At 39.2% G+C, this 14,716-nt stretch overlaps 1 protein-coding gene across 1 annotated transcript in view; it reads left to right on the forward strand.

Annotated features, from left to right (window-relative positions):
* The window catches only part of Dpysl5 (dihydropyrimidinase like 5), a 78,677-nt gene that overhangs the window by 5,884 nt on the left and 58,077 nt on the right, over positions 1 to 14,716 (forward strand). The gene's annotated exons all lie outside the window — the stretch shown is intronic.

Consider the following 14,716-nt stretch of genomic DNA (forward strand, 5'->3'; position numbering starts at 1 on the left):
TGATCTAGATATTATTTTTATGGGATTTTTCCAGCCATTGAGACCAATGGGTTCCCCTTTAAATTTAAAATCATTTTGCCCTTGTGAAGTTGAGGTTTTATGAATGACTAGATTCTCTTGAAAAAAGGAACATTTCTGCATTCCAAATTGATCCATGTCATTCCCCGCCCCCTGACATCTGTCCGTTTTCATTGGCTTGGCAGAGTTTTTTGGGTCTCTCCGGCCTGGACTGCGTGTGAATGTGTGTCTCCCACACATTAGCAGTGCCCTCAATCACACTATCTTTGTGTCACGCCAGTGTCCATTCCAGGCTGCCCCTTTGTTGCTTTCAAATCTGCCATGGGCTCACTCTCATTTCTCAGGCCTGGGTCTTTATTCTCACTTCTTTGTCTGGTCCTGTCCTTCCCTTTGTCCTTCTGCAGAGCAAGACCTGCTATTGATGCAAAAGCCGTCTTCTTTCTCATTTTTACCACTTTGGATTTCTATCCTTGTGGATTGACGTACTCATTCTGTTGTTAAACCAAAACACCACAGCTGATTTTAAAATTTCAGATCATTTTGGTCTTGTTTCCAACATCTGTGGAATCCTTGTAACCTTCGTGAAGTTACTTGGACTGATTTAAGCATACCACATTGCCAAGTGGCAATACACATACATAAAATGCTGACTTTGGGGGAGAGAGATTGGCTGAGGGTATATTAAAATATGTCTATATATGTATTTAATGTAAATATATATATATATATATATATAGACTGATAGATAGATAGATGATTTTTTTCATTACTGGGGATTGAACCCAGAGGCACTCTATCACTGTGCCACATCTTCAACATCTTCAGCCCTATCTATCTATCTATCTATCTATCTATCTAATTATTTATTTATAGTGGAGATTGAACCCAGGGGTACTTTATCACTGAGCTACATCCCCAGGGCCCCCCCATGCCCCCCTTTTTTTTTCTTTCCTTTTTTTTGATACAGGGGCTTGCTAAGCTGCTTAGGACCTCACTAAGCTGCTTGGGACCTTGCTAAGTTGCTGAGGCTGGCCTCAAACTTTCAGTTCCCTTTCTTCAGCCTCCTGAATTGCTGAAGTTACAGGCATGTGCCAACATACCCAGCTTATTTTTTAATTTGAGAACAGAGTCTAAGTTGCCAAGGCTGGCCTCAAATTTGACCTCCCACCTCAGCCTCCTGAGTCGCTGGGATTACAGACATGTGCCACTGAGCCCTACTATAATTAACTATAAATAAATAAATTTAAATTTTAAAAATATGTGTATTTGGTGCTGTGGATCAAACTCAGGGTCTTGCATATGCTAGGCAAGCACTCTACCAATGATGGGGTAGGTTTCCCTCCAGCCCCCAAAATATGTTTAAAAACTTTTTAGTGAGATATAACAGATACATAGAGAAGTATGCAAATCATAAAAGCATACCTTGATGAATTTTTGCAAACTAAATATACCCATGTAATCAGCCTCAAGTCAAGAAACAGAAGATTACAAGTACCCAAAGCCCCTGTGTCATCTCCCAGTGACTAATGTTTCCTTCAAGGTAGCTAACCACTATCCTGACTTCTTACAGAGTCAATCAACTTTGCCTGTTTCAAACTTTTTACATAGGCACTCTTCCTGAGTGGCTTCTTTTGTGGTTATGTTTGTGAGATTCCTCTTATTGTTATATTTAATTTGCTCATTTTCAATACAAAGCATTGCATTTTATAAACATCCCACAGTTTATTATGTTGTTGACAGGTGTTGGGGTAGGGTTCCAGTTTGGGGGCTATTAAGAACACTGCTGCTATGAACGTTCTACTAGTAGGTGTCTTTGGTGAATATGTGTGTTTTCCTCTTGGGTATATACTGATGAGTGGAATTGCTGAGTCAAAGTACAAATGTTCTGTTTTAGTAGATTATGACCCCCCCCCCCCATCAGCCTCCAGCAACTCCCTACTCTTTACTGTGAATTTGACTATTTTGGTTTCTTCATGTGATTGACACAGGCAGTATCTGTTGTTCTGTGACTGACGCTTTTCACTTAGCGAAATGTCCTCCAGGTTCATCCATGTTGTTGCAAATGACAGGATATTTTCCCTTTTTAGAGGCTGAATAATATTCCATTGCACATGTCTGCCTCGTTTTCTTTCTCCATCCATCCACTTAGGGATACTTAGTTTGCTTCCATATCCTGGCTGTTAAGAATAATGCTGCTGTGAACATGTTCAGTGCACATAAACATGAGACCTCTTCAAGATGTAATTATAACTCCTCTGAATGTGTACTCAGATGTGGGGTTGCTGGATCCTATAGTAGTTTTATTTGATTTTTAAAGGAACCTCTATTCCATGTTCCATAGTAGCTTCATTCCCACCAAGAGTTCCCTTTTCCCCACATTCTCACTGATCCTTTTTTTCCTCTCCTCTCTCTGATGATAGCCATCCTAACATTAGTGAGGTGATCTCTCTTTTTTTTCTTAGCATGAGCCCTGTTTGGTGTTGGTCCTCCTACAAGCAAATATGTAAGATCAGTTCATTGCTCTAAAGCCTAGACTTAATGATTAAACTCTGAACCCTGTAAGCACTTAGATATTTCATGTTATTTATATATAGGATTTAATTTTGTACACTAAAATGTATAAATCTAATATTCCAATATTTAATCAATTAACCATTTACTAACCCAGCCAATGTAATTTTTGCTTGTTCCATTCAAATCCTTGTCCAAATGCTGGTCTAATTCTTACAGAATTGTAAACACACTGGATTCTAGTTCATATTTTCTTCTTTCAGAAATCTGACATTAGAAAATAGTTTTGCTCATCTCTACCTAATTTACAGATGTAAGCTTTTAAATGGCTGTCTACCCTTCCATTGGAATGTACTGTCTTCTATTTAAACATTTACTTATTGATGGACATTTAAACTGTGTCTGATTTTTTATTATTTCAGAAAAAAAATAGCAGTGAAAATCCTTGTTCATTTCTCATGACAATCACAGGCATGATTTTACTACCCAGCTGATAATACTTTTTTGTTGTGTTTTGAGACAGTGTCTCTCTAAATTGCCCAGACTAGCCTTAAACTTGTGCTCTTCCTGCCCCTGTCCCTCCAGTAGCTGGGATTACAGGGATGCACCATCATGTCAGACCCAGTAATATGTATGTTTGTTTGTACTGGTGACTGAACCCAGGGACACTTTACCCCACTGAACCTTATCCCCAGTCCTTTCTATTTTTTATTTTGAGACAGGGCCTCTCTAAGTTGTTGAGGCTGGCCTGAAACTTGCAGTCCTCCTGCTGCAACCTCCTGAGTCACTGGGATTATAAGTGTGTGCCACTGTACCCCACCAATAATAAGGTTTTAAGAAAATACACACACATACACACCCACACACACACACACATAATGTGTTAAGAAATATATATCTTTCTTTATATTTGCTACTTTTTTTCTTTCCTTTTTCTTTTTCTTTGTTCTTTTTAGATATACTTGACAGTAGAGTGTATTTTAACATATTACACATATGTAGAATATAACTTATTCTAATTAGCATCCCATTATTGTGGTTGTACACAGGGTTACACTGGTCATGATTTCATATGTGAACATAGGAAAGTTATGTCTGATTCATCCCACTGTCTTTCCTAATCCCATCCCCTCCCTTACATATATTTTCCCCCCCATTTTCCCCAAGGTCATATAGCTACCATATAGCAAATGGCAGTCACTTTCCCCCCCCCTGATTCTTCTCAACAGATTAGTCTTTAAATAATCGGATTATTTTTCCTTCCCTTTCTCACTGCAGTTTCTCATCTCCTGCTTTTATATGCCTGATTTAGTTTTTAAAAATGAATTCATTTTTAAATTTCTATTATTTGAAAATGACTTTTCATTCATCACTCTGTTCCCCCTCCCCATGCCTGATACAATAAACTGTATAATAGTTGTTTCTAGAAAAAGGCATCTCTCTCTTTCTCTTCAGATAAGCAGTTTAGGGAATTTTCTTCCAAACTGAGCAGAAACTACTTCTTCCTTGAAGACTCCACCATTACCTCCTCCCTGGCTCTCCCAGGGTCAGTCCCTGGGGATGGCAGCTATTTGCCTGCCTTTGGCCCTGGTCAGGGTAGAGGTGCCTGCATCAGGACCTGAGCAAGTCACAGGAGGGTTATGGGGCACTGCCACCTGTGTGGCCAAGGAGGCAGAGCTGATAGCAAATTCCAAAGAGGGGCTGCTAAATATTAAGTCATTCTTACTCCCTTAAGCATCTTTGCCCTACAGCTCCCAAGGCCCCTGTGAGAAGGGAGAAGGGCTTAGTCTGCAAATACACACACACACACATACGCCATTCTCTTAGCCAGACTCAGCCAGCCGCATCAGTAAGAAGCCCTGTGGCTTTGGAACTAAGCAGGTCAGTGGTTGGATTGTCATCTCCGCCAGGATGGGAACTGTATACATCCCTTCTCCAAAAAAGTGTCCTAACTAATACTGTGACTAATATAAGTGATTGGGTAGAGTCAGAATATATACTTTTTAAAAATGCTTTGATGGATTTGCATATCTAGACATATGTAAATGAAATCATGTATGTATGTGGTCTTTTATGACTGTTAAAGCCTCGTGTTTTAATCTTTAAAAAAATAATGCAATGTCTAGTTCACAATATGCTCTTTTTGCTTTAATATAAAGATATAAAGTAGTTTGGAAATTACATACAGTTAAATGGTTAGCCCCACCAGCATGCTCTGGGAAGAAGTGCCCTTTTGTCCTTAAGGTCTCAATTAATGCCACACTTTTGGACCCCTATCTGAAAGAAGCAGACATAGACAATTCTGAGGACATCTAGATGGCTTTCCATCCAGAGCAGGTGCAAATCCCAGAGTAGAATTATTTGAATAGATGATGGGGAAGATAGCTGACATTCTCTGAGCATCTGCCAATCTCAGGCCCATCAGAGTACCATGGAAAGGAAAAGATGGATAGGAGCCCCAACCATTAAGGAGGCTCAGCTGCTTCCTGTCTGGAGACTATGCAGTGGGCAGTGAAGAGGCAGAGTGTAGCTAATGTGGGGCAGGGCCCATGGGGCTGCAGGCAAGAGAACCATCCTAACCATTGGGATCCAGCCAAGGTCTTCACAACCAGGTGTGTGGGTGGAATTTGGGGGACTAGATGCCAGACAGAGGGATGGGTATGAAGCTGCAGGGCAGGTTCCAAGGACCTGAGGGATTGGCTTGGAAGGTGTGTGGAGGAAGAGGAGCAGAAACAGAGGGAAAGATACCCAACGCAGCTGGGGCAACTAAACATGTTGCTACTCTCCAATTTCATCTCTTCCTGGCTCTTTCTAGTTGGAGTCTGTGTGCTACAGGGAGTACAAGGCTGGGACCCAAGGAAGGGGCCCAGGAGGGTGGAAAATTAGCAGAACCTGGCTTTATCTGTATTAATTAACTCAAACCCATGTTGTCCTGAGCCTCCAGACCACACTCAGAAATTTTTCTTTGCTAATTAAAATCAGTGACAAGCTTGAAAAATATAGATTCGTTTCTGTGTGTGTATAAGAAAATTGTGTGCATGAATGCAACTGTTTTTCTCCTTTGAACTTGTATTAAATTAACATCTTTTGTTCCTCCTTCCTCTGGGAACTTTTGTGCATGCTCCAAATAGCCAACAAAAATACATAAAATATGGATTTTCCTCCTAACTGTAGAGTCCTATTCCCAGTTAAGATGTGGAGGTAGAGTTTTATGTTTGTTTTTAGGTTTAGGGTGAGCTTGGAATAATTGGAGCATATTAAATATTATATAAAAATTATATTGCAATGGGTGAGGCCCATGAGAAAGACACTATGGGTGAAGAGAGAGTCAAGAGCTGGAAAAAACAGCTCATGGATTCTCCTGCTGTGTTTTCACTCTTCAGTTAGTAATCAATGATTCAAACATGTACAGAGACCTGCTCCAAGACATCGATACTACACTGACCTTGCCTCCTCAAGCAGTCACAGGCTGAAATGCTAATGGCCTTGAGATTCCTGAAGGCCAGGACCCTGTAGTACTTGTTTTGAACCCCAGCATCAAGGATAGTGAGAGGTACCTGCCAGGGGTTTATATGCATGGTAAATGAGAGGACACACGGGTTGGCCAGATGAGGGAATAAATGCCCTGTGAACTACAGAGCTCCCAAGGTGAGAAAGCAGTGCAGGAGAATGTCTAGGAGTTAAACCTACATTTAGACCTTGTCTTGCCACACTTACCAGTAACCTGTGAGACACAGGCAGGTTACCTAACCTTTCTGAGACCCGTAGGCCTCCTCCATTATAGTGTTGCCATAAGGATTAGAGAAAAAGTACTGTGGTATCCATGTCTGCCAATTCTGCATCCTCAGATTTAATCAACCATGGATGGAAAATACTTGGAAAAAAAATTTTGTACTGAACACAGATAACATGCTTTTTTGTCATTATTTCCTAAACAATATAGTATAACAACTATTTACATAGCATTTACTTTGGATTGGATATTAAAAGTTATCTAGAGATGATTTAAAGTAAGCAGAAGAAAAATAAAGTACGCAGGAGGATATATATATATATATTTTTTTTTTTTTTCTATGCAAATAGAGGTCTTGAGCTTCCACAGATTTTGGTGTCATGCAGAGAGGGGTGTCCTGGAGCCAACCTGTGGCTATAGAGGGACAGCTGTGTATAAAACTTCTGTTCCTACTCATGGCACACAATAAGGCTCAGTGAATTTGATAGGCTTTAAAGAATGAGTAGATTGTTTTTGCCTCAATGAAAATAATTTCATTGCTTTTTTCTTCTGACTTTATTAACAATACATATCCACTTCGAAAAGTTAAAACATAACATTAAAAATGTATAAGGAAGAGAAAGGCACCCAAATCCCTCAACCCTAATATAGCCACCTAGTAATTTGGTGACCACTTTCCTGCATTTCATCATGCAGATACACATACTCAACATTCACTCTGTTTTAATTATTGGTAGCTTTTGTTTCTTTTTTTTTTTTTGAAGATTTTTTTCTATCATTATCTCCAACTTTATGATTTGAATATGAGGTGTCCCCCAAAAGCTCCTGTGTTAATGCAGGAATGGTGAGAGGTGAAATGATGATTGGGGGAGCAGAAACCTAATCAGGTCAACCTAGTTTGAATGGACTGGGTGGGAACTGTAGGAAGGTAGAGTGGAGGAGGTGGGCACTGTGGGCTTGCCCTGGTAGGCTCTGTCTTTCCTGTGGCCCCTCTTGCCCCTTTCTCTTTGCTTCCTCTGCCCCATCTTGGGCCATGATATGATACCTCATCTTGGTCCCAAAGCAATGGAGTCGCCTGTCTATGGACTGAGATCTCCGAAACTGTGAGCCTCAAATAAACTTTTCCTCCTCTGAGTTGTTCTCGTGGTATATTTTGGTCACAGTGACTCAATAGCTGACTAAAACACCAACTAAATATTATGTTGAGGAAATCAACATCAACAGGGGGTTCCCACCCATACTTTACTCCATTCACAAGCCAGTGAATATAAATACATGTACATGGGTAGGTTGTTTTTTTGTTCCTGTTCATTTTACCAAAATGGGATCTGGTTATTTATGCCTATATATGGGGAAATATTGGATCTTACTTGGGTAAAATGTATCTCTGCAACCCACCTTGTCAGTGGTGGAGATCTAAATTTTAAAAATTGCAGAACATTCTAAGGCATGGATCCCACCAGAGTCTATTCAACCATTGTGTATTCATCCACATTCAGTTTATTTCTGGTTGTTTGTGTTTTGCCCTACCGACAGTTCTGCTGTGGCCATCTCAGTAGCTGTCTCCTAATGTTCTGTTGCTTTTATTTTTATGCATAGAGCCCTAGCATAAGGACTTAAAAGGACCTTAAAAAGGGTCTTTTAACATTTTAATAGAGGTCTCTTCAGATCTTTCCTGAGGGGTGTAAGACTTGGTATTTCCATCAGCAGTGTCAGACCATTCCCACAACCTGACCTGCACCTTTCCCAAGTTTTGCCAGTGTCAGGAATCCCTCTTGAATTTTGCCATCTAACGAAAGTGAAATATGAAACCTCATTGCTACTCTCACGTGCATGTCCTTGGCTACTCAGTTTGAACCTCTTTTCCTACACTGTGGTCATTTAGATTTGATCTGCTGTGTATCATTTGCTCTGTCCTAAGCTCCACTTTCTCTTGTTTCTTGTGTTTTTCCAGTTGATAAATAAGAGCTCATAGCTGTCAAATGCACTGCACATGTTTTCCCAGGCTACTTATTACCTATTAATTTTATTTCTATGGCGCCTTTTACTTTACCAAATTAAAATTATTTTATAGTATCATAAATGTGTCTTTTCTTTTATGGGTTCTGGATTTCCAGGCTGAGTTTAAAAGTCTCCCTTGTTTCTTTGTTGTGCATGTAGTTTCCTGGAACATCTTCTAGTATTTTTCTATGACTTTTTGTTTTACATTTAAATAAATTTCAGATAGATTACAGATTTTGGTGCATGCTGTAAGACAGGAAGCCAATTTTATTTTCTTTCTGACGAATAGCCAGTATTTTATTGCATAAATCATTTCCACTGAATTGAAATATCACTTTCATTGCATTTAATTTAAATCTGCTACCCGAGCAGTCTGTTCTGCTCTTCTCCCTTTGTCTAGTCTGATGCTGATGTCATATACAGTTTTTCATATGATTTCATATAACATATTTAATATTTACTAAGAAAGTCCATACTAGTCACCAAAAGTGTATAATTTACTGATTAGATATTTACAGTTATGTTAGTCTAATTTTAGGAAATTTCCATCACTTCAAAAAGAAACTTTGAGCCCATTTGTCCTCAATTCCTATTGCAACTCTCAATCCTAGGCAGCCACTAATCAAATAGATCAAAATAGAGAAAATACGCTCTATCTAGATGTGCCTTTTCTGAACCATTCTTAATGTTTTATTCCTTATAGTAAAATGTGTTTCATTATTGTGAATACAACATTTTTTTTCCTATTTCTTGCTAGCTATTTGCCTATATACAAAATACTGACTTTATTATATTTATAATAACTATTATCTTACCACTTTTCTTAAGTTTTCTAGGTATATAGCCATAACACAATTTATCTGTTTTTAATGTTTATTCGGAAGATTTTGTTTTCTTATGTTACTATATTTTCTAGTAACTTACAACATTGTTTAGTAATAGTGGTCAAGGGAAATCGTCCCTGCTTTTTCCTAATTATAATGACTATGACTTCACTGTTTTAGCCATCAGGATGATTTTTTTTTATTATTATTATTATTTTCTGGTAGCTTGTTCTTTTTACACGTGAGCAGTGAAATTCCTTCTAGAGCTGATTCGAATTCACTAAAATATTCTGACTGAAACCTCTTTCTGACATTCCAAGCAGATAAATGAGAAACCTCCCTTTTATCTGACTATAATGAGGGTTTCTTTCTTTGCTTGAACTGCCAGGATGCTTACAGCTAAATGTAATTCCTACTTTCCTCCTCCTCCTCTTTGTTTTCTTTCTACTTCTATCAACTTTTTTAAAGTTTTAAATTGCATACAGTAAACAGCCTTTTCAAAGTATGTTTATTTTAAATATGTAAATATGTTTTACATATTTATATACTTATATAACCACTACCATAATCAAGATATGGCATATTTCCATTACCCCAAAGAGTTCCCTTGTGCTTTTTTCAAGCCAATCTCCTTTCCCCTTCACCCCTACCCCCTGGGCAACCATGACCTGCTGTCCCTGTAGATCAGTGATTCCCAACCAGGGCTGATTTTGCCCCTCAGGGGATATAGGGCAATGACAGGACACATTTTTTGTTTTTCACAATAGAGCAGGTACCCACTACCTGGGTGGGTAGAGGCTAAGAACTTAACAGTGCCAAGATTGAGAAGCCCTGCCATAGATAGAGATTGGGGTATGAAAATGATGGCCTATAGACCAAATCCAGCCTAGCTGCATGCTTCTGTGTGGCCTGAAAGCTACAAATGGTATTTGTATGTATAAGTGGTTGAAAAAAAAATCAAAAGAAGAGTGATACATCATGACCAGTGTTCTATTCTGGCCCTAGACAGACTGGATGATGCCTCTCCATGCTGGTAAGGGTGAATCTTTGTTTCTCAAGTCTACTGATTCAAATGGCAATCTCTTCTGGAACACCCTCGCCCACACACCAGACAATAATATTTTGACATTTCTCTAGGCATCCCTTAACCCCCACTTAACTTGACACATAAAATTAGCCTTCACACTATTCTAATGGGCCTATAGTGGTATTTCATTATGATTTTAATTTGTGTTTCCCTGATAATCAATGATGTTGAACATCTTTTCACGTGCTTATCTGCCATTTGAATCCTCTTTGTGAAGTGTCTCTTTAAATCTTTGGCTCATTTTCCTGTTGCATTTTTTGTCTTATTGAGTTGTAAGAGTTCTCTTTATATTCTGGCTATAAGTCCTTTATCAGGTTTACGATTTGCAAATGTTCGTTTCTGATCTGTGACTGACTTACTTTTCATTTTCTTCACAGTGTCAATTGAAGAGTAAATTTTAAATTCATTTTCTTACTAGTATTTATTGGAGAGCAAACATTTAAATTTTGATAAAATTCTGTTTTTTTCAGTGTTATCTTTTGAGGTTCATTTTTTTTTTTTTGGTTTTTCTAACTCAAGGTCCTAAAGACTTTCTCTTTCTCCTATGTTTTCTTCTTCCATGGAAGCATGTATTTTACATCTATGATGAGGTCTCTGATCCCTTTTGAGTCCATTTTTTTTCCTATATGGACATCATTTGTTCAAGCATCATTTATTAAAAAGACTACTCTTTCCTCCATTGAATTACTGGCACCTTTTTCAAAAATTAATCCATCAAATTGCCTAGCATGGGTGAGGCACTGGGATGGATTCTCAGTACCACATACAAATAAATAAAATAAAGGTCCATCAACAACTAAAAACATTTTTTAATTAATCCGTCATATATGTGTAAGTACTTGGACTCTATTCTGTAATATTCTTTTCTCCTCTGCCTCCCAGTGATACTGGGGAATGAACCCAGGACCTCTTGCATGCTAAGCAAGTACTCTATGATTGAGCTACATGCCCAGTCCACATGTTTGCCTGTTCTTACACCAGTACCACAACCATCTTGAAATTGGGGATTTATATTAAGTCTTGAAAGCAGTAGTTTATTCTTCCAACTTTATTGTTTTTCAAAATTGGTTTGCCTCTTTTAGGTCCTGTGCATTTTTATGTAAATTTGGAATCAGCTTATCAATATCTACAAATGGCCTATTAGGACTTTGAGGCCATATTGAATCTAGAAGTTGAATTAGGGAGAAGCGATACCTTAATATTGAGTCTTCCAATGAAAAGTCTTTATTTATTTAGTTCTCAATTTTTTTTTAACAAACATTGTATAGTTTATACAGATTTCTCATGTATTTTTAAAATCCATCCTGGTTTTTGATGTTATTTTAATGAGATGAACATATTTTAATATTGAGAGCTGCCTCATTCTGTCAGTTCACAGAAAAGCAATGATCACTTGATTACCTGTGACAAAATAAGGCAGATTGAGAAGGGCTAGGCCTGGAATGGGTGGGGCAGGGTTGAGGGGACCACCGGTCACAGACACTAGAGCAGCTGCATTCCACTGTACACACCTGTGATGGCAGGGAACAGCTGGGGGTGACCCATGAAAACAGATGGGTAGAGCACAGTGGCAGGAGTGTAGGCACAGGTAGAGGCAGGCAAGCAGCTGGAGTCCAGTAGTCGGAAGTCCTCAGACACAGCTGGGTAGGCTTCAGCACCTGGAGAAAGCAGTGGGTAACGATGGAGGGGAGTTTCACCTTTATAACCGGGGCTGGAGCACAGGGAACTGGTATATAATGTGGAGTCCAACACTCAGGTCCAACCTTGGAGCAGGCAGAGAGGGTTTAATCTAGCACTAGGTGTCCGAACCTAGAGTCTCAGCATGACTCAAAACTTGCCTTCTGGTCCTTGGCCTGGATCAGGAGTTGCCTGGAAAGGAGGCTGCCAGGGACTGGGAACCAAGACAATCTAAGCAGCTTCGCTGGGAGGTGGAAAGAGATTAATTGAAAGCATTTATAAAAAGAATCTGGGTATCTGTCATCAGTTCCAGCTTTTCCTGTCCTCTAGCAGGAGCAGATAGAGAAGAGGAAGTGCAAGCAATCAGGATGAATGAATTAGATGTGCAGACAGCCAGACCTCTATTCTTGCCATTTGCTTGCTTTCAAGATGTAGCTGTAGGCATCTCTCTTGTTGGGAGGCGCTCTACAGTTGCTCAACAACACAGCACAGTCTGGAAGGGAAGGCTCCCTGCCTCTTTTTATTAAAAGTAAATGAAGTTGTCTGCATTTTTTCGTACTCAACCACTAGGAAAAGCCTTGGAACCCAAACAATCTGTTGAATCTCTTCATTCCCTTGTTCAAGGAAGGTAGCAGCCAGGCTGGCCAGATCACACAGGGTATCTGGTTTGCAGCCCTTTGAGAAGATGCTGCCAAATCCAGGGCCCAATAAACAGAATGAAGGAAGGGGGGCTCATGGAGTTGCGCCTAACATTTGCTTTTCTCATCGAAGGTGATATGGTGCCCTTGCCACTGGTCCCAGGGCAGAGTAGGGTGGGGGCATCTTTCACTGATGGGAGACACTGGAACAGGAGCCAGGTGGAGACTGAGCTTGATGAACTTAGTTTTAGACATGGACCAGTAAGACATCAAAATAGAGAGAGCTACACACCTCTAGATGTGCAGATGAATGGTTGGGTATTTATATGTGACGTGTGGGCTTGCTCATGAATTGCTGGCCCCGGCACTAACTTCCTCAGCACGTACTCCAGCGCAGTAGCTCCCTTGCAGGGCTACTGCTGATTCCATGGCAATTTTATTGTAAAGATATTTGAACAGTGCAGAGATCCAGTCCCACAGCAATTCCCTTTCTCTGGGACAAGGCAGTTAAAGGTTTGTTGGAAAACCTTCCCAGTGTTTTATGCAGAATTATATTTATATAAATGAGATTTTACATATATGAAATACACTCACACATATAATTTCTCTTACATAAATACACAGACACATGTACCATGAGTTCTGTTCTGGAACCTGCTTTCCTCACCTAGTACCAGATCACCTTCCAAATTGAACTTAGGGATCTGCATAGTCCTTTCCAATGACTGTATAGCCTTCTGTTGTGTGAATGTACCATCCATCATGTATTTATTTTTTATTTTTCCACCCTTTTTGGTTGGTGCATCATAGTTGTACATAATGGTGGATTCATTGTTACATACTCGTACATGCATACAACAATGTAATTTGGCCAATATCATTCCCTAGTCCCTGCTCTCTCCCTTCCTCTCTCTCCTGGTCCCTTTCTTCTACTCTCTCCCTTTGATTTTCATGAGACCCACCCCCAACCTTCCTTTTCATATGAGAGAAAACATATGACCCTTGACTTTCTGAGTCTGGTTTACTTCACTTAACATAATGTTCTCAAATTCCATCCATTTTCCTTTAAATTATGTAATTTTAATCTTCTTTTTGGCTGAATAAAACTTCATTGTGTACCACATTTTCCTTATCCATTCATCCATTGATGGACACCTAGGCTGTTTCCATGGTTTAGCTGCTGTGAAGTGTGCTGCTGTAAACGTGGGTACGCATGTATTGCTGTAGTATGTTCATCACTTATTTGCACTGTCTTCCTGTCACCAGACCTTGAGCTTCTTGTACAGATACTTGCCATTATAAACGACAATGCAGTCAGTGCAATAACTTCACAATGCATCTTTGTACAGCTTTTCTTTTCTTTTTTTTTTAGAGAGAGAGAGAGAATTTAATATTTATTTTTTAGTTTTCGGCGGACACAACAGCTTTGTTTGTATGTGGTGCTGAGGATCGAACCTGGGCTGCACGCATGCCTGTACAACTTTTCAATTATTTCCTTAGAAGAGATTCTTAGACGTGAAATGTACATTCTGAGTTTTCATTATAGACATATAGATTTCCTTTTGGAAAGGTGGTACCCATTTGAATTCCCGTTAAGAGCATATGCTTTTCTCACTTGTTCTGAGCATTTTTCTCTTCCATTGGTGCTTTATGACAGGTGAAAAATGTGATATCGTTTTGATTTGCATTTCTTTGATGATTAACAAAGGTGAGCATCTTTCGTTTGCCCATGACCATGTATCTCTCCCCTCCTCCAGTGAGTTGCTTATTTATCCTTTGCCTAGATTTTTCTAGTGAAGCATTTGTTTTTCTCTTCAGATTCATAAGCGCTCTTATATACTACAGATATTAATCCTTGGTTATGTTACAAACCAGTTTTATTTGCCTTTATTAAAAATAATTTATAGTATCTCTTGCTATATCACCATTTTTTCACTATTAAGTAGCCTCATCTAAGTCAGTTTTATTTTTTATGTTTTCGGGCTTTGGATTATGCTAAGAAAAGCATAACCCAACCAAAGTTATAAACCTACCCTTCTATGTTTTCTTCTAATACTTTATACTGTTATATTTTTATGTAAAAATGCAAATCTAATGATGCCACTTCTTTACTTGAATCCCCAGAAAGCCTTCCCAATACCCTCAACGTCTAGGTCACACTCTCAAATGGCATGTCCCAGACCTTGGAGACCCACACTCAACCATCACATCCCCAGCCCTCCTGAAT

Source organism: Urocitellus parryii, chromosome 12 (assembly GCF_045843805.1).
Source record: "Urocitellus parryii isolate mUroPar1 chromosome 12, mUroPar1.hap1, whole genome shotgun sequence".
Taxonomy (NCBI): Eukaryota; Metazoa; Chordata; class Mammalia; order Rodentia; family Sciuridae; genus Urocitellus; species Urocitellus parryii.